The following is a 24,973-nucleotide window of genomic DNA, read 5'->3' on the forward strand; positions in this document are numbered from 1 at the left end:
TACAGCCAACACTGACTTGGTTGCAAATGCGAAAGCATCATTTATGAATGCCACAGATGCTCTCATTTCTGAGGAACGATAAGCAATTCTATGGCCAGTTCTTATGATGCTGATTTTTAAAACAGATCAAACATGGAAACAGCAGGGGAAAAAAATCAAAGATGTCTCTCCTATTTAATACAGGCTCTTGGATGGAGTAACCATTCAGAATTAGATTTCAGAGGCATGATCCCTTTTCTTTGCAGAACGAAACATTATAGACTTATGATACCAGGGGAAAAGCTGGCTCTCCTAGTGCATGCTCTCTTATATAAACTACTCAGGGAGCTGATTAATCTATGGGAGTTGGTAATCATTTGTCTCTGGATATTTTGTTCAAATGTTTTTTCTCAATGATTCATGAAGCCCTTATAGGAATTCAAAAAGCACTTCACGAATCAACTAGGAGCTTAAAAAAAAGAATTAGCAGTAATGAGCTCATTTCCATAGAAATAGGACTGGGCTCACTGGTGGGTCAGACTGTTTTCTGCACTTCCACTTTCCAGTATTTTCCTCAGTTCTTCTCCATTTATTTCATGCATCATTATCTCCCATTTTTCCCATCTAAACCGTGCCATTTGGCTTTTTGTTCTCTAACCAGCAACTGCCACTTGAAGGTATTTCAAAATGGTGGTAAGAAATTGTCATCCATATTTCACTCAACAAAGTTTAAAATTCATTGTCATCTTGAAACCCATTATTCATGACAGTTTCTTTAATAGGTTACAAATCATAGTTTAAATTATTATTGAGGAAAATTTTATAATGCACAAGCCTCTCCATTCCTGCTGGATTAGTAATGTGTTTTAATGATATTGCATTTTTATTCTCTCAGTTTTCTTTCATGAGACATCAAAGAAGCAACAGAATGTATCTTTCATATTCAAGACATACCACAATACTTTAGTGTTTTCTGTTCCCTCAGATTCACTGCTAACCAAGATGAAAGCTAAGGGCTTGTGAGCAAAACCTAAGCCATCTGAAAAGAAATGGTATCCCTCTGAGGTTCTCAATTTGTTGGAAAGAGTGAAGTGCTTACAGTTTTATACACCACAGAATAAGACTTGTTGTGGCAGGTTCCAGAGAAGTAATGTTGTCACATTCAGCAGGCCAGTGTAGAAAGTCACGCACCGGTGCTGGAGATGTTCAGATTGTTTCATGGGCTCTCAGCCAGGAGATGAAGAAGGAACAAGAGAAGAACGTTTTATGGCTTGAAATTGCATACACAGACTTCTTAATGAAGGCTATGCACATTGTTAAGGAAAAAAGCCCTGTGAGCCTGGAAAACAAAGGAGTTTGAATAGAAGAATAATATTATTGAAATCTGTTATATAAATGGGGTAGAGTCTCTCCAGGACACACGGCACTGGAAAGGTATGCCTTTTTCCAAAGTTGCATCAGGTCAGTCCACATCCAGATCTGAAGATGAAGGAGCAGCTCTGCGTGCATTGGAGTTGTGGAGGACGACCACTGTTGGGTTACACTGGGTGATGAAGGGTAGAAGTGAACCATGTCTGGGCTGACACTCACACTCGTCTCGTTTCTGGAACAGGTAGGAATTGTATGCCAGAGCAAATGCCTTTAAAGAGGAAAACAAAAACGTGTTCTGGAAATAGACTTTTTTATCAAAGATGACGGAAGTGTGACCAGAAATTTTAAGCAAGAGACATGCCATGGATTATGAATAGAGGAGGGTAAAACATACAAGGTCCATCTCCTTTTCAGGAGGCGTAGTATTTCTAGAGTGAATACTGCGAGTGACATAATATAGGGCAGCCACTGTTACCCTTCAGAAAAGAGAAATGGGCTCATAGTCTTTCCTTCCTTTCTCATTTTTATCCTACAAAAGCATATATCAAATGAAAATTCGGTGTACCATCTCCTGTATCACATTTTCTGTGAGAGCAAAACTACTGGGACCAATAATATGCATATTTTAACACTAGGCAAGAGTGCAAATGGCTCTAAAAAGCAATTAGACAAAAGCACAGAGCATAAGGTCATTAGTGACTATTAGACAAAATGGACAGGGTAAAGCAATAGGTTTAATTTCTCTAGTGATTGCTGGAAGGTGAGTTCTCTGGAAAGTGTGTCGGAGCACGGTAAGGCCGTACGAGCTCCATTTCTTGCGCTGTTTCTTGATGTGCTGAAATGCAGCTGGAGAAAGGAGGTCAGCGGACAGTGCTGGGCTTGGCTGCAGCGGCAGAATCCTGTCCTTGCTGTAGCATGAAATGTGGCAGAATCACAATTCCAAAGTCCTCCAGAAAATGTCATATTTGCAGAATATTTGATGTCTATTAAAGGGCATAAGAAAGCTGTCTGCTAGCTTGCATTTTAAGACTAATATAATGAAAGCAGGCAAACCTTTGCTGGAAAATAATAAGAAATTGTACAACACAAATGAGATAGAACGCTATCACCTATTATTTCTATAAGAGACGACTTTGCTCTCTTTCTCTTGATAAGTGGTATTTTGTTTTGTGAGTGATGGCATTAGAAACAATGGTGGTGCATGTGTAATGGATTTAGAATTAACACATGCAACAGAGATAGTGGAAGTGCCAAGTACAGAGATTTTGATGATTTCTTTATTTCCTGCTCTCTTTAAGGTGTCTTAAGTAGAGATGATAGTAAAGAACATCTATGTCTTTTTTGAGAGGGAGATTTTTAGTTTGTCTTTTAGAAACTTCAATAGAGAGTGTAGAGGATGTAAGCTAATGGGACAACAAAACCCAAGCTGAACTATTTGTTTTATTCTTGTTTATTTCTGTTTTGCTTCTTGAGGGAAATTCTGTTGGGGTGGGAGTAATCATGTAGGCTTGCTATAGTTTCTCCAGGCTCCTCCCTACTGCAAATCGTCCTGGGCTTTATAACAGGAATCAAGAACTCTCCTGTCAAACCTTTGCAGTGAGTAGTTTTCTGGTTAATTGTCGGCTGATTTTTCTGGCACTGATCTGTAATGCCATCCTTCTGTGGAGAAATTATTGAGGATGCCTTGCTGAGCACAGATGAAGGAAAGTTTCCTTAGCAACCGGAATAACATGGAATGCTGAATACCTCTCTGGTGACTCTCCTTGTTTCTGTACAACAAAAAAGGTGCTTTTTTTCCTAGTTATTATTATTATTTTTTTACAGTAGATAGAGACTCAGACACACAACCTGACATTTTGTGCCTACTTTCAATTTTTCAAGCAAACGAAGTTAAAAAACCAGTAATCCTTCAAGCATCATTCAAGTAATTCTCTTAGTATGCCCAATTCCTTCATTAATTATTTGCAAAAGCCTATTAGCATATAGCCCAAAAAAAGCATGGTTTAGCCTGTCTTGTATCCAAGGAAACGTGTATACTTAATAACTGAGATATTACTTTGCACCTCTGTAGTGCTTCTCTAGCAATGCTTTACCAACCTGGAGGACTTTAAGGCCGGATTTTGAATGCATTTAGACATCTACTAATGCAGATAGGTGCCCGGAGAGTTTTCAGAAAGTGATTTCAGTAATCCATCCATTATCTGCTACCTCCCTTGTGAGAGAAAGTAAAGTACTGTTTCCAGTGGTGCAGATGCAGATTAGGGAAAGAAAACCAAAACCAAACAATAAAGCTTTGAAAGAGTTAAGAGAAAATCCAACCTTATGATTCCTACCACTGTGCTTTAATGACTAACTAATGTTTCCTGCAAGGCAAGGCAGGGTAATTAATGCAATTTAGGAAAATAAAGAACATTTTGTTTGAAACCTACCCTGGAGTGGTAAGACATCCTCTGGCTGTTTGTCCTGCCCAGGCAGCTCACCTGGAGTTCAGTCCCCACCGGTGCCAGCGTGACCACTTCATCACTCAGCCTCACGGCAAGGGACAAACACTGAGCTACAAGAAGCCTTGCGGGGCGATAAATATATTTACTGGCAATAACTATCAGGAACAACATCTTAGCTCCTTTCATAACTCCAGCTCCCCCTTTAAAGTACAGTGTTTGGAGGGTTTGGTTTCACTTTTCCGGTCAGATATGACTGCCCCCTATAAATAACACTCTTAGCCTTTGATTTGCTCAGACTAAGCATGCCAAATGTTTTGTTTTGTACAATAGCTCCTCCATCATTCTGGTATTCCTTGTCTTTGCTTATTTTGGTTTGAATTCATCTCTCCAGAACGTGGGGTTAAAGTGCATTAGAACTCCAGTACAACAACAACAAAAAGAAAGAGTTTAAGTCTTCCAAAAAGTAACTTTTGTCTCCTTCTCAAACGGAGCTAGCCAGAAATTCCTACATATCTAGTACCAGAACTATTGGAAAGAAAGGCTTGGTATTAGGTCCAGTGAAATAAAGAGTTTGCTTTATCCCTTGAAAAGAAGTTTGGGTCTCAAAATCTTGTTGAATAAGTTTTGGACTTATTTTCTGCTTTTTGCTAGCATAAGCAACATAACAATATATTAAAGGAAGAAAGATTATGAAGGTGAAAACAACAGAATGTTAAATAACACTTGTAAAGCAATATTGCCAGCTGAGGGTGTGAAGTCAGATATGATATTCTGATAGTGCTATAATTTCATTGATTCCTTCAACTGGGAAATGACAGTTTAAAATTTCCTGCCAAAGCTCCAAATATCTATTATATTATATAAAGTATCTAGTACTGGAATATAACTGGAAATCAGTGGGCATATTGATTGGGAAATGGAAACAAACAGAATACTGTTTTTGATGTGAAAACTTTATATCATGTATTTTATACCAGCTTATATTTCCAAAGGACAATATTTAAAAGCACTTAAACCAAATGAATATAACTCATCACATTTTCTTGTAGGGTATACATTTATTCGTACTTTTCACTGTGCAGTAATAATAATATGGCTTAACAGGAACGTCATTATGGTCAGAAGAGATTTAATTATAATGCAAGTTTAATTGCCATGAATGACTTACAACCGTATTATTAACAATACAATACATTTGATATTTTTACATGTTTGCAGCATGCAGCACTGAAATATATTTGCCAGTAACTGACAAACTAAATTATAGGTCAGAGAACAGAAAAAGCTATTCTATCATTGTTAGGTGATGAACATCGAGATATGTAAACCGCTGCGATAGGGTATTAGAGTGTTTTACATCAAATCTCTTGTGACAAGATGACATTTGTTACCTGCTAAAAAAAACCCCAGAAGATTGCACACCTGCTAAATCTCAGATAAAGGATGACAGCATCGTGGTTAGGATTTTACCTTATGGGCCTGGGTTTTTTGTTTAGACATGGTGCACGCACGTGTGTTTGGAGGTACAGTGGAGCTCCATTCACCCAGGAAGTGGAAAGAGTGAGAAGAACGTGGCCTGCTGGTAGATTCTGGATTTTCAGCAAGTCCCTCTTCCCGGGACGCTGCTTTTCAGACCCAATGGCAAGCGCTGTGTGCACGAGCAGCGCGGTGTGACACGGGGACGGCGACGCGGCCCCGCGTGCGAGGGGCTGAGCCACGTGAGTTAAAGCCGCCGGGCAGCGTGTCCCGGGGTGCTGCTTGTGGTGCACGGTAAACTGCATTTACTCAAACATTTCTTTCCAGATTTCTCAAGTGGGAAAATGGGAGCGCTCTGCAACCCAGGATCTCCTGGGAAGATCTCCTGAGAAAGCGCAGCCCTGGGGGGAAGCTGAAATTACAGGAACAGTGCAGGGAGCTTTGGAAATAAAATACAACAAAGGCGTATCAGTTCTGAAGCAGTTCTGTGGAAGATTCATGGATGAAATTCCTTGGACAGAAATTTTCCTTTGATATAAGTCAAAAGTTAATCACACATTAAAACCCCATAAGCCTCTGGCTCAGTAGCTCATCTATAGCTGTCAATGATTCCATAGCGTATGCTGTACTTTGCTTAGGCTCAGCAGATTCTCTACCTCTCTTATTCTATTTATTACACGAAGCACAATGCTATGACTAACTTATGAAAGTCACCACTATTTATGATTATCTAAAGGCCAAGTTTGTTTTCTTCGGGTGTGCTGAGCCCCTGTTAGGGTTACAGGAGCTGCTTGTGTCCCAGCTTTTGTGAACAAGGTTGTGTTGGGGTTTCTCTGTCGTCCCCACTGCTGCACTGCAGCAATAGGGGTGGCTTGAGGATGTGTCTTCTCTATAAATGCAGGTTGTCGGGCACAGGGAGGCTTTGCTGGCTACCAGCAATGTGCTGTCTGTTTTGTGTACATGTTCTATTTAGAATTTGCTTCCTGGGAGTAACCAAATGCATATACACCAGCTTATTATTAGCTCATTTGACTAGTGCGCTGAAGAGAGGAGAATATATTAGTTGGAGCGTGTCTCTTTGACTAGAAACTCACAATTATTTCACTGAAAGTCTACAGGTTAAGGGTAGATGAAAGTTCTCCTCAGAGCTGAGGGGGGTACTGGGCTCTTTGGGCATTGCTGCCCCACAGCCCCAGATGGGCTTTCCTTTGGGCCACAGCTGCTGTGGGTGTGACAGTAATCCCCAAGCTGTCGTTTTGATTTGATATTAATGGTTTTTTTTTTCAGCCTGGAATCCCAGTTTTTGTATTTGTTTCCCCATGGTGAGAAAGCTGGGCTCTTACCCACCTGCTCCTGATTGCCGGCCAGGACCACCTGTGCTGTTGGCAGCTGCCAGCTGGTCCCGCCCAGGGCCAGGACACCTAATTCCTTTCACCTGGGGGGATCCTAAAATGGAGGCGTTAGCAGCACAGCTCTTTGAAGAGAGGAAAACAGGTGCAATGTAGCAGTTGATCTCTGCATTTGGCCATCCCTGAGGAAAATAAGAGTCTGTTCCCAGAGCTCCAGTGCTGGTCTGAGTCAGCAGGGAGCCTGGAACCCTTGTTTTCATGAACTGAGCTGTGCTGAAACTGCTGGTGACTGCTGCCCAACAGTGATCAGGGAGATCTCTGGTTGAAAACCTTGCCTTGGGGAATTCTGCATTAGTTTGGCCTGAAACAGGAAAAGAAATCCAGGTAACTGTTACAGAGTAGGCTGCCTTAGAAAGCACCCCTTGTCCCCCAAGTGTAATTCAAAAAATTGAAATAATGTATTAGAATGTTAAACTAAGCTTTCTTTGAGCGGTCTCAGTGTATGTGGGTTGTACTCCTGGTGCAGCTCTGATAATGAAGTTTTTTGGTGGTGGAGTCTGCAGGATTATTTTTCCTCCTATAGACCTGTCCCTACATGTTTTGGGTGTAAGGCTGCACTAGGAGGTGTGATGGGACAGATGCTTCATTTCTTTACAGGTGAAATGGGTTTCATATTTGGGTTCTTTGGTCCTCGGCTTGAATGGTGTGCATTACATTCCTACTGTGGATTTTGGCTTTTCTTTTTAGCTTTCCTCTTCTAAAATGTATTTAAATACTTATTCACAGCTACCATTTTAATGCTGAAATTAAATTGTAATTCTTAGTAGATAAAAAAAAATATCAGAAGCTAGGTTTTAAGAAGTTTTTTCTTCTAATTATCTTTCTCTTCCTTGTGGCTATAAACATGCACCTATTAGAAGGTGCTTTAACTTGCCATGCTTCCCTCCTAAGGGTGTGAAATTGCAGTGGAATCCAAGTGTAACTTGAAGAAAGCTTTGGCAGCCGTGTTCTCCTGGTACAAAGGTGTCACTGAGCTGTGCAGCAGGCAGAGACGGGGTTCCCGGTCTGACAGCCCCAGGGAAGGGGAGGCAGCCGAAAGCTGCGTGGGACAAGAAGGCTGAGTTGTGGGAAGAGTCCCAGCCCGTCCGAGACGGGAATGCGGAGCTGGGGACGACAGTTGTTGCTCTATGAACAGTCTCCGACTGGTCCCTTGGTCTCGGGCTTTGGCTGGCAAAGGAGTCGCGACCATTGGCTCAGACTCTAAGTCTCCAAGGCGGAGAGGGGAAGCGTTAGGGCTGCTTTTGCCTTTTGTAAGAAAATCTAAATCCTAGCTAGGAAATGCCTTGTTGCTTTTCATCACTAGTTTAAACAAATGCACTCCCATTTTAGAGCCGAATTATCTACAGGTGTAAACTCACTTACTTGGGTGAAGAAGTGCCAACCTTACTAGTCATCCTCTAGTGTTTACCATTATTTCAAAGCATTTACCCTCTGAAAAGCAAGAGCAGCACTATGCTGCTAGTTCCTCTGGCATCTTAAAGGTTTCAGTCCTATTCCTTTTTAACCTTTCTTTTCTCTGGTGAATACAGTGGGGTTTTTATCTTGAGTTGAAAGAGTTTGTGCTGAGTGGAGTTCAGTAAAGCTCATTTTTCTTCAGAGCTTACAAAAACAAAACTCTTTTTCAGTAATATTTCAACAGGTCATTCAGTAATTATTGTCAACAGATCTCTCGAAGATTCTACTTACATATGCTGTTTTACAACATTTATTATGCTATCAATTGATTATAAGTTTGGGGGTTTTTTTTAAGTGAAAGCTGCATGGTTTTCTGGTGATTCAGGTTCCCAAAATGAATGAGCGCTTTCCTTCGATTTGTTGTCATTGTTTCTCAAATACATTTAAACATTCTGTAAACTGCTGGTCTAAGCTGTTTATTGTGTTGAACTGTGCTTTTGTTGGGGGATTGGACTGGATGATCTTTTGAGGTCCCTTCCAATCCCTAACATTCTGTGATTCTGTTGCATAATTGTATTTGCCAAGTGGAAGTGAGAACTCTCTCTTTTGAAATCACAACTAATGACATCTTGGGAGTTTAGTACAACTAAATACCGCCCCGGTTTGTTTGTCTCTGTGCATCCAATACATATCAGTCAATCTCATGGAGCAGCTTTCAAAGTTAAGTCTGCATGCCTAAGGATAGATAGCTTACTTATTTATTAAAAAACAAACACAAACCAACCCAAAACTTTCAATGAGTTACAATAGATTCAGTGACACTGAGACTTCTTGGGGAAAAAGAAAGTTTTTTAATCAGTAAAAATAGGAGGTAGTTTATGTAATGTTAAAAACCTAAAACAATGTACAGAAAACTATGACTGTGAAAGAGTTTCTTCTAGGTCATATTAGGATGTAAATGTGATTTAAATTAAATGAAGGAAAGTGACCAACAATTATAAAATCCTCTTTCTGAAAAATGGAATTTAGGATTTGCGCTATTTCCCTATCAGACCTTTATGCTATCTCTCTAATAAAAGGTGAAAAGGTGACTTACACTATTTAAAAAGGAGGTTATTGCAAATTGAAGATAGAGCTATAATTGGGTCTCCTGCTGATGGAAGTGCAGAAAAAACAATTAGTGGAACACTCTAAGAAAGAAGGCTAATCTCAGAAAGTCATTGGAAAATAGGAAGTTTTTTCTGTTGACGTGCTGACACAGATAATGATAATCGAGGCTCTTCTGCAAAAGTTGCTGATCTAGACAACTGGGCTTGCGTGGCTGACTTCCCCAACAGAATGCACTTTTGTTTGTGTAAGTATGTGCTGTACAACTACGTTATTCCGAGGTTTTGTCTTTTTTATTCACTATGTTTGCTAACTAGGAATATTGTATTCTGAATTTTTATCTGTTTTTCCATTTTTTTATCAGTGAGGTATAGAGTTCATGTATACAAAATTATTGAATATCTAAATACAGTTGAGATAACTGCTATTCTGTTCATTGAGCGTCTTCCTAGGCAGTTGATAACTATACCCTGGTGTGCACCAGGCTGATGAGCAGAGGATTTGTAACTAGAGTATCTCTAGAGATTATTTGTATGCCCTGAAATTCTGTCTTTTCCTTCGGACAAGACTTTAAATATAGAACACTCAGGCTCTATTTACCAGAAAAACAGAAGGGTGATCATAACTGTTACAGGTGTCATCAAGCTAACTACAGTTATTTGCTTTGGATAGTGCTTTAAATGTAGTTGTTGTAGCAATTAGTTGACTGTTCTCTCCGGGTGGCTGGTGGTGAGTGAGGCAGCAGGTCCTCAATGTGCTGGCAGCCAAGGGCCGTACGTGGAGCTGAGCTGCACTTGTCCCTCTTCTTGCAGAAGACACAGGAGTCTCACAGGCATCCTGCACTTCTTGTGAGGAAAAACTTGCACTCTCCTTCCTGGATTTATACTTAGTAATTGCTTTTATATTACTGAGTTTTTCCAAAGCTTTATTTAAGACCTGCCTTATCAATATTTAATAGAAAATGTTCTTTCCTGAAGTCTCATATGAGCAGCAAAGGTCTGGTACGAAGGCAGTCTTAAAATCCACATTTTTATTTGACCTTTATATGCTTAACGAGTGTATAATTCTCCCCTCCCCACCCGAGCCAATGGGAGGGATGACACGCTGTGTCTTCGGTGCTAAGGTGTCTCAAATTCTCTGTTCCTGCTTCAAAATCGCTTTTGTGAAATGCTCCAGCTGTGAGACTTTAACTCTTGGGGCAAACGTATTGCTTTGTTGTTGTTTGGTGTGTGGGGGGAAATCCTGAGCGTTTCCAGACTGCGTTCTGATTTAGAATAAAATTGTTTATGAAATATGACCTTTCCTGTAGAATGGAACTGGTTGAAACTTTAATATTGAATTAGTGCTCGTAAGACTTGTAAGTGTCAGGGCCATTTGGCAAGCCTGCAAGACATTTCTGTCTCTTGTCGAGACGATGAAATTGCCAGGATTTGACAGACAGTGTGACAGCTGCGTACATCATCACACACAGAAGGGTGAGGTCATTCTCCCCTTGGATCAGGAAACAATACCCTTATGAACCCAGCACATCCTGCATCGTAAAGAGCTTTTCACCCCGAGCTGGGGGCAATTAGTGAAGCTGAAGCTCTGGGACGCACAGGTGGGAGCTTAGAATTGCCCTTCACCAGCTTTTTCTCAACCAGTTTTTTTTGGTGACTTACTTACAGGTGACAGATAAGCCCAGAATTTATAGAGCATGCTTATATAATGAAGAGAAAAAGAAATCTTAGTGTTCCTCAGTGCAAACTTATATTGTAGTTACAGTTTTATTCTGATATATTGAGGTGGATACAGTCTGCCAGGATATTGCAAATATTCCCCCCACACCTCTTTATTTTTTAGCCATATTAGGTAACCTGTTGGGCTCTGGACTTGGCTATTTTGGGCTGTATATTGTAACTAAAACATCTTTAAACCTGTTAATTTTGCAAATGTTACCTATTTTCTTTGTGTCTGAGCAGTTTCTAGTAGCTTGTTTCATGTATTTTGTAGGCTGGCGTTATAAGTTTCAGTTGGTTGGAAAAAAAATTGTAATTGATTGTAGGTCAGTACCGTAGTTTGGTGATGGATCTCCTTTCAAACCATTACTTTTGTGCTCATTTTATTTTTATATACATGCATATATATATATTTCTAAAATGAGGTTGTCAATGACTGTCATATCATTTGAATAATGAACTAAAAGGTTTAGATTTATTGGGAAGTCCTTACATGTGATTCTTCAAAATGTGCTCATTGTGGCTGAATTGGGTGTTATCATTCCCCTCCATCCTCCTTCACTGTTTTGTCCGTATTTTTGCTTTGAGAAAGAGGTAAAACCAAAATTCTAGGGTTTTTTTTTGTGAGGATTTTTCGTAGAGGAAGTTGTATCATCATGATGAACAAATAAATGAGGTGTTTTATGTACTTAATGGCTCGTGTTTATAATAACCTATACAAATTGCTCACGAAACAGTGCAGAGCTTGGGATGCTCCACTGAAGGGGAGTCCTGCTTAGGCAGATTCAGGATTTGTGCAACAGATTTTATATCTTATGACTGTAGCATCTGGATGATTTAGGCACTTGAGTTCTGAGCCTTCCTTTAATGAAATGTATGAAACAACTTGAAGTGCAACTGTCTCTTACAGCATTTTAAAATAACAAGCTTAAAGTACTATTGTGTTTTAAATTATAATTTTGTTTTAGTATTAGCCTAATTCCCAGAATGCAATATATTTTTTTTTCTGTTGTTTGGAATCTGAAGTATTTATAAAGATAATAAAAAAAGATGTGTTTCTGTGTGGTTACTTGAAATCAGGATTAAACAAATGCTAAACAGAACGGTATTAAAAGCAAAGATGGTAGAAAGGCTGAGTAGTGATATATTCCAGACAATTAGCCTGATCTTGAACTATAGAAAAACTAGTGATGAAGAATCCCGTGATAAATTGCATTAGGCCTTGCAATAAAAGGATTTTTTAAAAATCACTGAAAATAAGGCAAAAATGGATGTACCTGTGACTATATGTCATAAGAACTTTCTTATATTTTCTTGTATAAATCTGTCAGTGGCTGACAGAGGCTCCCTGTCAGTAAGAACACTCAGAGGTCTGATTGCTGAACGTGAAGTCCTTCCTGTGGTCCCGTACGAGCTCTCTCTGTCCTTGGGCGTCTGCTGCAGAAGTGACAAGACCAGGGGCGAGAGGATGGGAAGTTCTAGGAAAACCAGGGTATTTTATCCTCTTTTGTCTCTGGATGGTGATCCTCACCAGTGCCTTTACAGCCAGGGCCTGGAGAAGCACAGGAACTGCAGGTTTTCATTATTGTTACTGTGAAGTCCTTTATCTCCTAGATTTGGAAATTTCAGATTTTATGTTGTTTCAGAACTGTGTTTGTGAAGGTGGCCTGTCGTCAATAGGAAATTCTTTACATCTGTATGATTGTTTTGTGTGTGATATATTAAAGGTATAAAAGTATTCCACCTCCTGGGGGGTGTGACTGGGTTACTGATGTCAAGGGCAAGAGTTGAGGGATCCAATATGTAGAAGCAAAGAGGGGTAGTTAAGCTTTCTGGGCTGTTCTTTATGAGCCGTTTTGTTGCCAAACCTATTTTCAGCATCTGACTGAACTTGTCATCACACTCCTAGGAATTTTCCTAAGTACTGTAGTTAGAATTTATTAAGTGTTTCTCCAAAATATTGGGGCTTTGACAACTTTTTTTTTTTATTGTAGGAATTTCTTTTGCAATACCTCTGCAGAAAGAGTTCAGAAGTTTCTTGGCTTCAATGATTTTTTTCAAAATAAAACCCCAGACGCTGTCTCCATCATTTTGGAATGTTTTCTGTAGTTAGTAAGGGTGGAGGGGCCGGGGGTTTGTGCCACGTGCGTGTGTGCACGCACAGGGATGACAAAGATTTGGAGTGAGAGGGAAGGAGGGAGGGGAAATGGCTATTCTGGAGTTTATGGAGTTCATTAGTGGAGGCAGGGATACAGCTCGGTGTTTGGAGATAGGAAAGAATATTTCAAGCTTGGTCAAGTAAATGTGAAACTTTGGCTGTTTGAGACTATGTCTTTTCCAGCAGTTGCAGTCATTGTTTGCTCACCAATATTCCCTCTCTTCTTCACCCCACCCCTTCTTTCAAGAGACTACTTTAAGCCTATGATATGAATTAGGGGGTCTACAATTCCTTGAAAGCACTTTCTCAGCTTTAGTATTGGGAAATCGGTTCATAATTAGTTTCACTAAGTTCATTTCTGCATCACTCTTGTGTCAACTTGTGCTCCTGAATGAGTCTTTTTGTTGGGTTTTAGGACTCCTATGGGACAAATAATTTTAATTTATAGTCTCTGAACTGTACTGCAGGGAAAATGAAGTAATTTATTACCAATATTTAAAAGTGATTATATGGTATTTTTAAAAAAGAAAAACAAATAGCACCAAATAAACACTAAAACAAACCCCAACAACCCAAACCAAAAGCAACCTAACAATACTTCTGCAAGAAGGTGCCTTGTTACTCAGATCAGCGTCTTGTCAACCTTTAGTATGTATAGTTGCCAAAAAGTGATTTTAAGTTTCTACAATAAAAACACAGCAAAGTGCCATTCAAGTATTGTGAATTTGAACAAACATATATATCATCAGAGCTATATGGAGAGCCTAAGTTCTTTTTTTATAGAGGGTTTTAGGATTTCAAAGCTCATTCCCATTCAAAACTAAAATGTGAAGGCTACAGAGCATGGTTTTTACTGTTTAAAATTTTCCAAAACCTTTGGTTTCACTTTGTGTAGTTCAAATGGAAAAACAATAAAGCTATGATGTAACAACATCCTTCAGCTATTTTCCTTCTCTTCTGTTTCTATCCAGTTTGCAGTGATATTAGTACAATTTTAGAAGATATCCTATAGATAGGTAGATTAATAAATCTATTTCCCAGTGGAAAGGTGGTGAATCCTGTTCTAATGCTTTTGCTCTAAATGGCAAATAATGCCCTTTAGTTGTATGTACGTGTTTGGTTAAATGACCCCACAGCTTGCTGACAGTGTTTGAATGGAGTTCCAGCTTTGACTTCTGATTGTTATTTGTGAATTCAAACATGCTAATGGAAAGATGAGCAGCATACACTGAAAAATCAGTCCTATATTGACAAAATACATTGAACATATTATGAATCTACATGCAGCTATATGTCTAAATAATATATGAAAATATTAATGTATACTTTCTGTTCTTAAAAGTGAAATTATATTCATATTTAAGTCTTGCAATATAGTACACGTATCAAGTTTTATTGAAGCTCTGTGGCAGAATGTAATTTCACAGCCAGACATTTCATATTTAGAGAGTCGTTTCTTTCAGAAGTTTTAAAGATACTTTTAGTGCTCTTTTGCACTCTGCTTGAGAGGATTGAAACTTCTTTTTAAATAACAGTAAAGTTATAAAAGCATTTTTTTAGACTATAAGATAGGAGAAAACAAGGGCAGTTAGGAGAGGATTAGGTAAAGTTCATTTTATTATATTCTCTTCTTAAGATGGTGGTTCTGACCATTAAGTGAATTGGGTGCATAGCTGACGTAGCAAGAATCTTCCTGGATACCTATGTCGATTTCCTATGTTACTGCATTTCATATGTTCCACATAGATCATAGATATTGATGATACCGATACTTGCTGCATACGTATTTCATTAAATACTTTTGTGCAAATCCTCATTTTCAGCATAGAACTAAACAGAGTTTTCCAGGGCGGTCTGATGGAATTTGAACTTGGAACAGAGATGCTCGTTCTTATAGCAATAAATAGTTGCCACATTTGAGCAATGGACAGGATGTCAGACCCAAATTCACAATTTTGTTGAATCAGATTAATAGTTCAGCTATTATGGTGTTCAGTCTTATATGGAATTCAATTTATTTATGCTCTCCGATTTTCATTGTATTGTTGAGAACTGTCTTTAGCGAGCATGACTAATGAGGCCACTACATGGATATAGTATTCATATTCTTCAGTTAAGCTCAGCTCTTGGCTTGCTTAAGACAGAATCTCTTGATAATCAGTCCACCTTTTGAGTCTTCTTCCTGTAGCTGAGAAATGTTATCAAAAGGAGTTACGTAGCAAGAGGACTCATGATTAGGAAACAAAACTGTGTATGTACCCCATGCGATAGTGTGATTTCCCAGAACTGGATAACTTCGACTTGTGCCTCCAGGTTTTGTTGGGCAGGTGGCAGATGCTGTGGTGGATGTCACGGCCACGCTGTGTGTTCCGATGGCTCGTTTCCACGCTCTGTGTTCCGATGGCTCGTTTCCACGCTCTGTGTTCCGATGGCTCGTTTCCACGCTCTGTGTTCCGATGGCTCGTTTCCACGCTCTGTGTTCCGATGGCTCGTTTCCACGCTGCTCCGGAGCTGGTGCCCCGAGCCAGGCCGGAGGATGCTCCTGCTTCCCGAGAGCTCCCTCTGTCCTTAGCCTGCTGCTTCAGAAACAGAGATGACTTGGGGCGAGAGGCTTCCATTTAAAAGGTAGGGTAGTATCTTGCCTTAGGACATGCTTAAGGGTCTGTGAGAGACAAGAAGTAAACTTGAATCTCCAGGGTGCCCATCCAGTGCTTGAATAATGAAATCATTCTTTTCTCAGAAGTGAGTTCTGGGTCGACACGCACAAACAAGCAGCTTTTCCCCTTGCCTCTTCCCACCTTCCCGTGATGCCGTACTTGTTTGCTGCTGGATGAGCTGAGAAACTTCTGTGGCAGCAGGTATCTGTATTTTAGAAGAATAAATGGACTTCGTGAAGCTCCTTCCCCTTATTTCCAAGCTCTGGACGTCATACTTCTCTGGAATCTACTGGCATTCCCTACAAGTGTGGGTTTTTCATCCTTTAGGGCCTCAACCTTTATTGTGGGCTTCTATTTTTCTTTTTCTTAATGCACATGCTAGTGATGGCAGAAGTGTGACAGGAAAAGCACAAGAAGAATGTAATAATTCAGATATTTATGAAATCTCCAAGGTACAGTGTGCAACAAAGCATCTTAAGGTTTTGCCTGGGTCATGCAATTGAAATCTGACAGCTGTTCTACTGCTATAACTCTTCTAACATGCTACAGTGTGTTTATTCTAACATAGTTTTATCAGAATATGTATTTCAGAGAAAACATTTTCTTCAGTAGACTTGTGGTAAAAATATGGCTTTCTCCTGTATTTAAGTTCATATTATGGGGCAAAGGAAGAAAGGGAGAATAATAATTGTTTTTTCATAATCTGCATGTAAACTGGACTCTCAGTTGATTATCTTGCCTTAGTTCCATTGACTTAAACAGTGTGATGCTGATTTATGGCAGGTGTCGGACTGGCCGTTTTATATCATCAACTTACTATTTGTCATCATGTTTTCTGTAAAAAAATGTTACTTCTAATCTCAAAATGATTGAGAATGTGTTTGGGAAGTACTGACTAAAAACCAAATTGGGCCAATTGAGGTGATAGTGTCTGTGTGCTGGATGGTACAAAACATTTGTGATAGGAGGTTTGCAGAAGCTTAATGGTATAAAAGAGACCACAGCGGCTGCAGTAAAGAAGTAATATCTTCCCCAGCCATAAGCAATTGGACTGCTGAGCAAACAGTTCTCCCTGGGAGGCAAGGCCCCGATCTAACAAACACTTGAAAATATAACTATGTCCTATTGTCTTCAGTGGAATTTTGCAACATGTTCAGTGCTGATAAAGTTTTAGACTGAGATTTAGTTGAAACAGATTTGTCCAGAGCGAAATGCTAGTAATTATTTTCCTCGTGTTCATTTGCTTTTTAAATCTATTTCCACCTTTTTTTTTTTCCTCCACCAAAGCTATGTGGTATAAATCTTTTATGCTTGCCTTTCCAGCTGTACCTTTTAATCTCAGGAATGGTTTCTTTATGTTTTCAGGTGCTGGAACATCACTTTAAAATGTAGTCGCCAACTCCAAACATAAACTCTGAGTAAGTCATACCAGCTGTTTAACCTTATCGTAATTTTCTTAGTGTTAGTCTAGAAACTTAAATTACCTGTGGTGAGCATTTTAATTTCCTTTTTAAAAGTGGCTTGCCCCTGTTGCCTGGAGATGATATGTACAGTGAGGATTGGCCATTACCTGAGGGTCCGTGGTTGTTTAGTCCCACGTGTTTGGACTTGCACGTTTTGATGTTGTATCATTTACATCTGTCAACAGGGAAGCACGAGGTAGCACTTGGTTTGTTAGCACAGTTAAAGAGGTACAAGCACCATAGCTCGTTTCGTTCTTTATGCCTGTATCCATCTGTTCAGGGTGCAGTGACTTGCACTAGAGATATCAGACTGGAGCCTGAAATCCCTGTTTTATTTCAACACATGAGTTCAGCGTGCCTCCACTGCTGAAGAGTGAGAAGGGGGAGTACAAGCGGCTCATCCTTGTGTGCTGTGACTCATACAGGCTTTACTAGTAGCCTTCAAAAATACCTCCAAATACCCTGTGCTCCTCAGTGGTGAGAGGAAAAGCTGGAGTACTTCTACCTGCATCTCCCACCACCTTAACACCCTGCAAACACGCTAGGCTTGTTCACTGAGGAAGCTGTTAACCTTTGCATGCTGGAGGAAGCACGCATTGTATCGCAGTCAGCTGAAACCTAAAAATTCATTTAGGTCACATCAGCCTCCAACTTGTTTTTTAGCATTTAGGTTACCTTTGTAAACTTCACATGGTATCTCATTGATAGAAAATTCATGTCTGATGCGAAAAATGTGGCTCGTCATGTCGTCTTACTGTTTTGACAGCTGATCTTATGCTTGTTTTATTCTTACTTTCATGGTAGCTGTTGAAGGGTTTTAAACACTCTCCTGGTTTCTTGAGGAATATTTATGCCTCTTATGGGCCTCTTACAAGATGAAGAAGCAGAGGTCGGAAGCATCCTGGGAAATGCTATATGGAGGCAATAGTAAGCTGTATGTACATGATAGTGTATTTGTTTGTTAAGAAGTGATTTATTCATCTCTGAGATGTTTACTTTGGGGAACTGAAGATAGCTTGCAGAATTATAAACAGAATGGAAAATGTGAATCTTTACGAGGTTAAGTTAGTATCGACACTTCAGTGCTACTCGGTTGGGAGATGTGGTTCAGTGTGTACAGGATTGGGTGTCTACTTTAAATAGAGGATGTTTAGAAGAGAGGGATTATTGAAAAGAATTTTGTGACAGTAATTAAGTTCTTTGTGTCAGGAAGAAGGAGCTTCTATTTTTTTCTGGTGTGTAGCTTTTATATAGACCTGAATATCTTTCTGGCTTCATTTAACTTAATAATTTCTTGACTCCCCTTGAAGTGGGCTGAAATTAACACTTATTCTCAATAATTCATTCCTTACATGAAGAAATAAATGGAGATACATTTGAATTAAGATACGTGGCCTATCACCACTGTGAGCAGAAGGTCAAAATCTTACTTAAAACCTTTGTAGAGAAGTGTGAGGAAATAGGGTAGAAATGGGCTCTTTGAGGAGGTGCTGGTGCTTTATACAGAATATACTAAGAGTTGTCAGCCTGCACTCTTGTCTGTTCTGCAAAGATAAAGGTAGAAAAATCATTATTTTCAGTGTCTTGAGGACCTTTTTATTCTGAAGGGAGAAAATATTTTGTATCTTCAGTTGTAGTGAAGTTTTATTTAGGCATTGGTGTCTGTGTGAAAGCTCAGGCTTTACCAAAAATAAAAGAAAACAAAACAACCACCAAACAAACACAACCAACCAACCATCATCTAAAACACACATGTTATAAAGCCACCCGTCAAGGAAAACAAAGCTTTCCCTGCCTGGTTCTGCAGTGATCGCAGCCTCTGTAAGAACAGCGGGTAAAAGGAAGATCTTTGGAGACATAAAATTGCTTCAATGTAGGGAACATCGTGTCACGCTTTAATTGACTTGTCGCATTCTGAATCTGCTACCCAGTCCTTTGGAAAGTTTCTACTTTTCTTTTAAATGGAACTAATATATAAACCAGAAGTTGAGAAGAAGGTCAACACACCTATCTCACAGCCCAAGTGCACTTTTAAAATTTGTTTGCATTCACAGAAATAGCCTCACTGAAAACCATCAAAGATATTCATGTGACTTAATGTTCCTACCCTGGACTTGGATGTTTTCATCTCAAGGAAGTAAATATTATTCCAAGTATATATATATATATATATATATAAAAAAAGGAAATTAAGTCTTTGAAAATAATGGTTTCAAAGTCTTTGCTAGCAGACATCATGTATCATTCCATCTCTGCTCTAATTGATTTTGAAGTGTTAGGCATTTAGCGTGAGTTTATCATTTATTGAAATCGCTCTTTCTGCAAGCTTGCTTTCTTCTCCGTGGCAGTCGGCTGAACTCTGTGTCCAAACCTGGAATAGCTCGAGGCTGAACCAGCCCAGCCCTGGCTGCATAACACGGGAACAGCCCCGAAACATCGCTGGCATAGATCGACCTCATCTGGCCTGGAAATGCCAATCCATTAGAGAAAATAGCGCTCGCCTCTGACAACAGATAAATGTAACCCCTGCGCTAGGGCAGAGCAGATGAGCAAAACAATGATGCATTTTACTGTGATAATTGTTCCAGGGTCTGGAGCATAAATATTTTGAATGTCCTCTAATGAACAGTTGCAATTAATATGCATATGGTTATGTTTTAATAATTACTATATCTCATAAAAATGCCTCTCCGATATTCCTGTACAGCTTTTAGAGTAATTATTGTAGTCCAGTGTACTTAGTCTGTTATGCGTTAAAAAAACCAAACTGTGGAACATCATCTTTTCCACGATGTGTTTTATTGAAAACCTGTAGATTTAATTAAACCTGTCTGATGTTGGGGAAATTGCCATATTAACAACAATTTATGGTTGCATAAGTAACTTTTATGGCTGACAAACAAGGGATCTATAACATGCAAGTACAGTTAAACAAACAAAAGCTGTGCTGTGTTGTATGAATGTGACTGTGACCTCTAAGAAAATGTCTTGAATTTTCAGAGCTCTCTGAACCCGTATGTTACAATCATCTCAGGGCTCTGAGATGCTTAATCGGTTTTTCCTTGTGTTTTGGGTGCAGTTATGGCAAAGGCACACGTCTCTTGTCAGCAGTGTGCAGCAGGTGACTGCTGCTGTGCTGCCGTAGATGCATTTTCAGTACAGACTAAATAGCTCTACGGCCAGTGTCTTGTCTCTTCATTAATTTCGGTAAGCGCTTTTAAAAGTAGTCTAATTAGCGGAGAAGGGGAAATAAGGTCCCTGCATAGCATCGCTCTGAATTGCTGCTATTATGCAGAGCAAGAACTGTATTCCAAGGACACAATGGCTCTAAAGGGTTAAGGGCGAGTCACTGTTTTGTCCATTTTTCTTTTCCTTCATTTTTAATAAAAAGAAACAACGTGGAAATACTGTATATACTACAGAAATACTACTGAAGAAATTTTCCCGGAGCTGCGTTTTTAGTTAATATGCTGCCTTTGTACATTCTCAAATGTAAGGATCCCTTGTTTCATCTGTGTGCTCCCTTGCATGTCTGGCTGTGTTCCATTTTTCTCTGAAAATGTGAAATACCCTCTGCAGTTACCAGGGGGTAGGTGACAGTTGTTCCCCTTGCATCCCAAATAATGTAGTTCTGCTTCAGTGCTCTTACGTTCTTTAGGATAACTGTATTCCCATGTTATGGTTAGGTTTTGTGACCTTTTTGTTTCTTCCATACTGATTTATCAGATAGTGATTGCTTTCTATTAGACCACAATACACTCATCTATTTTCTGTGTACCAACTTTCATTAATTTCTTTTTATCAAGTTACTGTTTCTTTTCTGTACCACTGCCTCTGTATTTCCAGGTTGCCTGTTTGCTAGTAGAAAAGAGAAATGAAGAAGTATCATAGCGGTGAAGTAATTATTTCCATGCAAGGAACAATTATTAAAAACAGCAACTATATCCTGTCATTCACTTAAAAGGGTTTTATGACAGCAATAAATACTGAATCACTTTTGTAAGGAGTATCCTTAGTACTTCCCTAAATTGGGTATGTGTTCCATAGGCTGTCTCTCCTATCTAGACGGTTGCATGAGAAGCAACCCTGCATGCCTGTGAGTCTCCGTCAAATTAAATTCCTTGGGGGTTTTTGTGTAGTATGATGGAGGTTATTGCCAAAATATTTGCTTTTTAAGCTAATATTTTAGAGAGGGAGAAATATAGCCCTGATTTACTTTAGAAATGTTTATCAAATGTAGCTGTGTATATAAATATAAAAAAAAAGGGGGGGGAAGATCTCTAGATGTCACTAAATGTACCAACTACGCCTGAATGAAGAATTTTCTGAGCTGAAAATATAGAAACACACATAAAATGCACTGTGATGTATCCGAACATCACTGCCTAATTTCACGTGCTCAAACCAAGGGCTTTTTTTTTTTTTCTTTCTTTCTAATAGTTTTTTCTTGTTCTGTTAGCAGAAATAGACTTGAAATGCCTTTATTGCACTTAAAAATCTACAATGCATTTCATATCCTGGAGTTTCATGTTCTCCTTCCAATACGGACAGCTCATTACTCAGGTTATCAGGGAAGAAGTTTCTGCCATCCCTTGATTCCAGGGGTTCCATCTCTCAATATTAACATGTAAAAATATTTATTTTTGTATTTTAGGGGTATTTCTAAAACTAAACTTGCAAGTGCAGGCTATTGATAAGTGTATTTAAAAATCCCAACCTTTTCAAATAGGTGAGGATTTCTATGGTAATGGATTTGTAACTTATTTTTCTTTTTATTTAAACCTCATATTTGGAGAATGTGGTGAAGAATTGTTCTCATCTATAGTTTGGCTAATGAGGGCAACCCAGAGCACAAAGGTACTTTTATTGTGGAAATGGCCGCTAGAGTCAGCAATGAAGTATTTATGATACACTGTTGGCAAATACCACCGAGCAGATGCTGATGTAATTGTGAGGCTTGAATTGTACCTATAATTCATTACATGATACATTTCTGTGCTATTTATTTGGAAATAGGAAGCGCTTGTCTGTGTGTGGAGTTCATCATCTGGAAGTGTCCGTCTGATTCGGACCCTGGCCCGCTGGGAAGCCCCGTGTTGGAAAGTACCAGGAATGTACTTTCTTGTGCCCACTGCAAGGATGTGGGGACCTGGTGCTGCTCTCAGCCCAGGAGGAAACTTGAGCTGGATGCTTTGATTGGGGATAATGCAATTAGCTGGGAAATGCAGGAGCAATGGAGGTTAAGTTTGAACAAGAGATTTAACTTGAGTCAGGATTATAAAGGAGGAAAATGGATCTTTATCCAATGATTCCTATTGACTGTTCTTATAGATTTATGCAGAGAGATTTATTTAAACAAAGAGGTGCCTTTGTGGTCACAGTGGGGCTGAAGTTGACTTATCTAATAGTTGATTTGGGCTGGCTTCATGGATTTAATTCTGCATAACCTTAAGCACCTATATTAACCTCCCAAATTAGGAGTCTACTTGCTCTGTGAAGACGGTGGAAAGAAATAAGCTCGGTCGGTCAGTAGCTCCCGTGTGTTGAAGTGCCTCATAGAGGTGATGTTAGCTCGGTAGGGAGCCCAGGGTGATAGGCTTGTAACTTAGGCTCCAGACGCTTCAGAAATTATGGATGTGGCTCTGTAAGTTGTGGCAACACTGCAGGGCAAAACCAGATGTGACGTGTAGTCAGAGAGCAGGATGTGTTGGCCACAGGAGAAGGTGCTAAGTTCAGCCTCTCTGTATTTTCATGCCGGATTTACTAGCTGAAAAATAAACATCTTTTATTTTACAGCAAATATTTCAAGCGAAATGACATCAATCCCCATCTGAGACTGCCCTGGGGCATAAAAATAACATAAGGGAAATGTTTGGCCAGCATCTTTCATACTGAAATAAACAGTATCTAAACAAATATTTCTGCATTGTTTTTAAAGACAGACACTGTTACTAGAGTGCTAGGAGTGAGGCCGTGTGCTGCCTGGCTCTCCTTGTTCCGGGCAGCAGACGAACTCGGTGTAAGAGCTGCTCCTCTGTTCCCCCGGGAGCGTTAACAGCCCAAACTGGCAGGGCTGTCCCTCTGACATAAACCCGTTCTGCACTGGGGTCACTGACAACACCTGACTGACCTGCCACCTTGGCTCCTAATAGCCCAAGCTTGTCTGTTTAATCTGAAACAGATATTGTTTCTTAAAACAAGAATAGAAAAAACATCATTTTTTACGCCTTTTGTCTTTTACTACAGGCATTTATAGACAATTTTAGGAAAGCTGGCCATGGAAATATATTCTGTATTTGCACAAGGAATAGGATGTTTACCTTTTAAAAATGTTTTCTGTGAACAGCTTAAAAATTGAAATCACTTTTGCAATTTAGAGGAAAAGTGAACTATTTATTTAAGTACTTAATCCGTTGTGCATCAAGGCACTTTAATGATTCAGACAAGAAACAGACCTGAAACATGACAACTGTGGTGAGAATAATATGTGACGAAAAACTTGATCTCATTTACTTTTATTTGTGAGGTGGAAGGAAAAAGTGGTTGAAATCTTCTACGTTAATGGAATTCTGAATGTTATCTTACGTGGCCGTGGTATCTTGAAGAGCAGATTAGCAGTTGGCTGCATCAATTTGCTGGCAAAGCAGCAGAATTCTTGAACTTTGGCTATCTTTGGTTGCATACCCGGAGGAGACATGTTCCAACTGCAAACTGGAAGTCAACTGCCCTGAGTGGCTGTCCTTTCACCACTCCAACAGGCCAACCTCATTAGCAAAAGTTAATGATAAAAAAAATATGTCTTAAGGAGCAATATCATTCATCAGCTTCAGTAAACATTGTTTGGATCGGTGGAGAGAAATGCTTTTGTCTGCGCTTTTGCAATGGCATCCACTTCTGCTCCCCAGAGCTTGCTCTGAAGCCATGCAATTCCTAGCATTTTTTCTGAAGATAGTTTGCACTACGGGCCCCGTCTGCTTGGTCACCCCTCAAGGAGAAAGAATGCCTCTCCATATGTCTGAAGCAGAAGGCAGCCCAGGCTGACAGATAGGAATGAGATGATGTATTCCAAGAAATGCTCAATCCATGGCAATATGATGAGTTTGGGGGGAGGGAGGGAAGGAAACAAAAAATTTGAGGCAGATATGAATGCCAATAAGGGACACAACCCCTGTCTGTCCCCAGAGATGGGGTAAGACTGTGTGCACATCAGGAGGATTTAAAAATTTAAAATTGAGGAGCAAGATGTTGAACACTTTAAAGAAGGCAGCTGTAGGTAGTTTAGATGTGTGAGAACTGACAGTGCCTTGCATGTCCCCTTGTGAAACAGCTCCAAAACATTCAGGGAGTGGTAGACAGAGTGGAAGAAGAAATCAATGGACTTTAGTGTGGGGGGGTGGCAGACAGAATTTGAGATAGAGATCTAATGAAAAATGTTTGGATATGCACATGCAAACTCAAGTGTCAGTGAATGGTAATGTATTGGCCCATTTTATACGTAGTAAAAATGCTGTGGTTAATGAAATTGTCTCTATGGTACTGGACTATTACAGATGGAGTAGTGATTTGCAAATAACTAATCAGCTATAAGCTTTTGTGGAAAATAAACTTTGTCATTACAACTGTAGATCGACCCATAGCTGCTGTACCTCTAACATGACAGCTGCCGTGCTGTGGTTATCACTTCTGATAAGAATGCCAGGTGACAACCCAGGCCTCTTTAAAAGAAGAGCTTCTCAGTCTCTGGCACATTGCAGAATGTTTTAGCCATAAGCCTGCAGTGTATCCCACAAACCTGC

General features: G+C 39.6%; 2 long non-coding RNA genes across 2 annotated transcripts in view; one reads left to right on the forward strand and one right to left on the reverse strand.

Annotated features, from left to right (window-relative positions):
• Positions 1-736: 736 nt before the first annotated feature.
• LOC139829041 (uncharacterized) lies at positions 737-3,985 on the reverse strand. The gene is made up of 2 exons (XR_011741257.1): positions 3,780-3,985; positions 737-1,618 (listed from the first exon to the last, which is right to left on the reverse strand). It is a non-coding gene; the product is annotated as an uncharacterized lncRNA (long non-coding RNA).
• A 13,092-nt stretch (positions 3,986-17,077) lies between these two features.
• The window catches only part of LOC139829042 (uncharacterized), a 217,743-nt gene continuing 209,847 nt past the window's right edge, over positions 17,078-24,973 (forward strand). Inside the window, exon 1 of the long non-coding RNA XR_011741258.1 lies at positions 17,078-17,132. This is a non-coding gene — a long non-coding RNA (uncharacterized lncRNA). The remainder of the gene's footprint in view (positions 17,133-24,973) is intronic.

Source organism: Patagioenas fasciata, chromosome 13 (assembly GCF_037038585.1).
Source record: "Patagioenas fasciata isolate bPatFas1 chromosome 13, bPatFas1.hap1, whole genome shotgun sequence".
NCBI lineage: Eukaryota > Metazoa > Chordata > Aves > Columbiformes > Columbidae > Patagioenas > Patagioenas fasciata.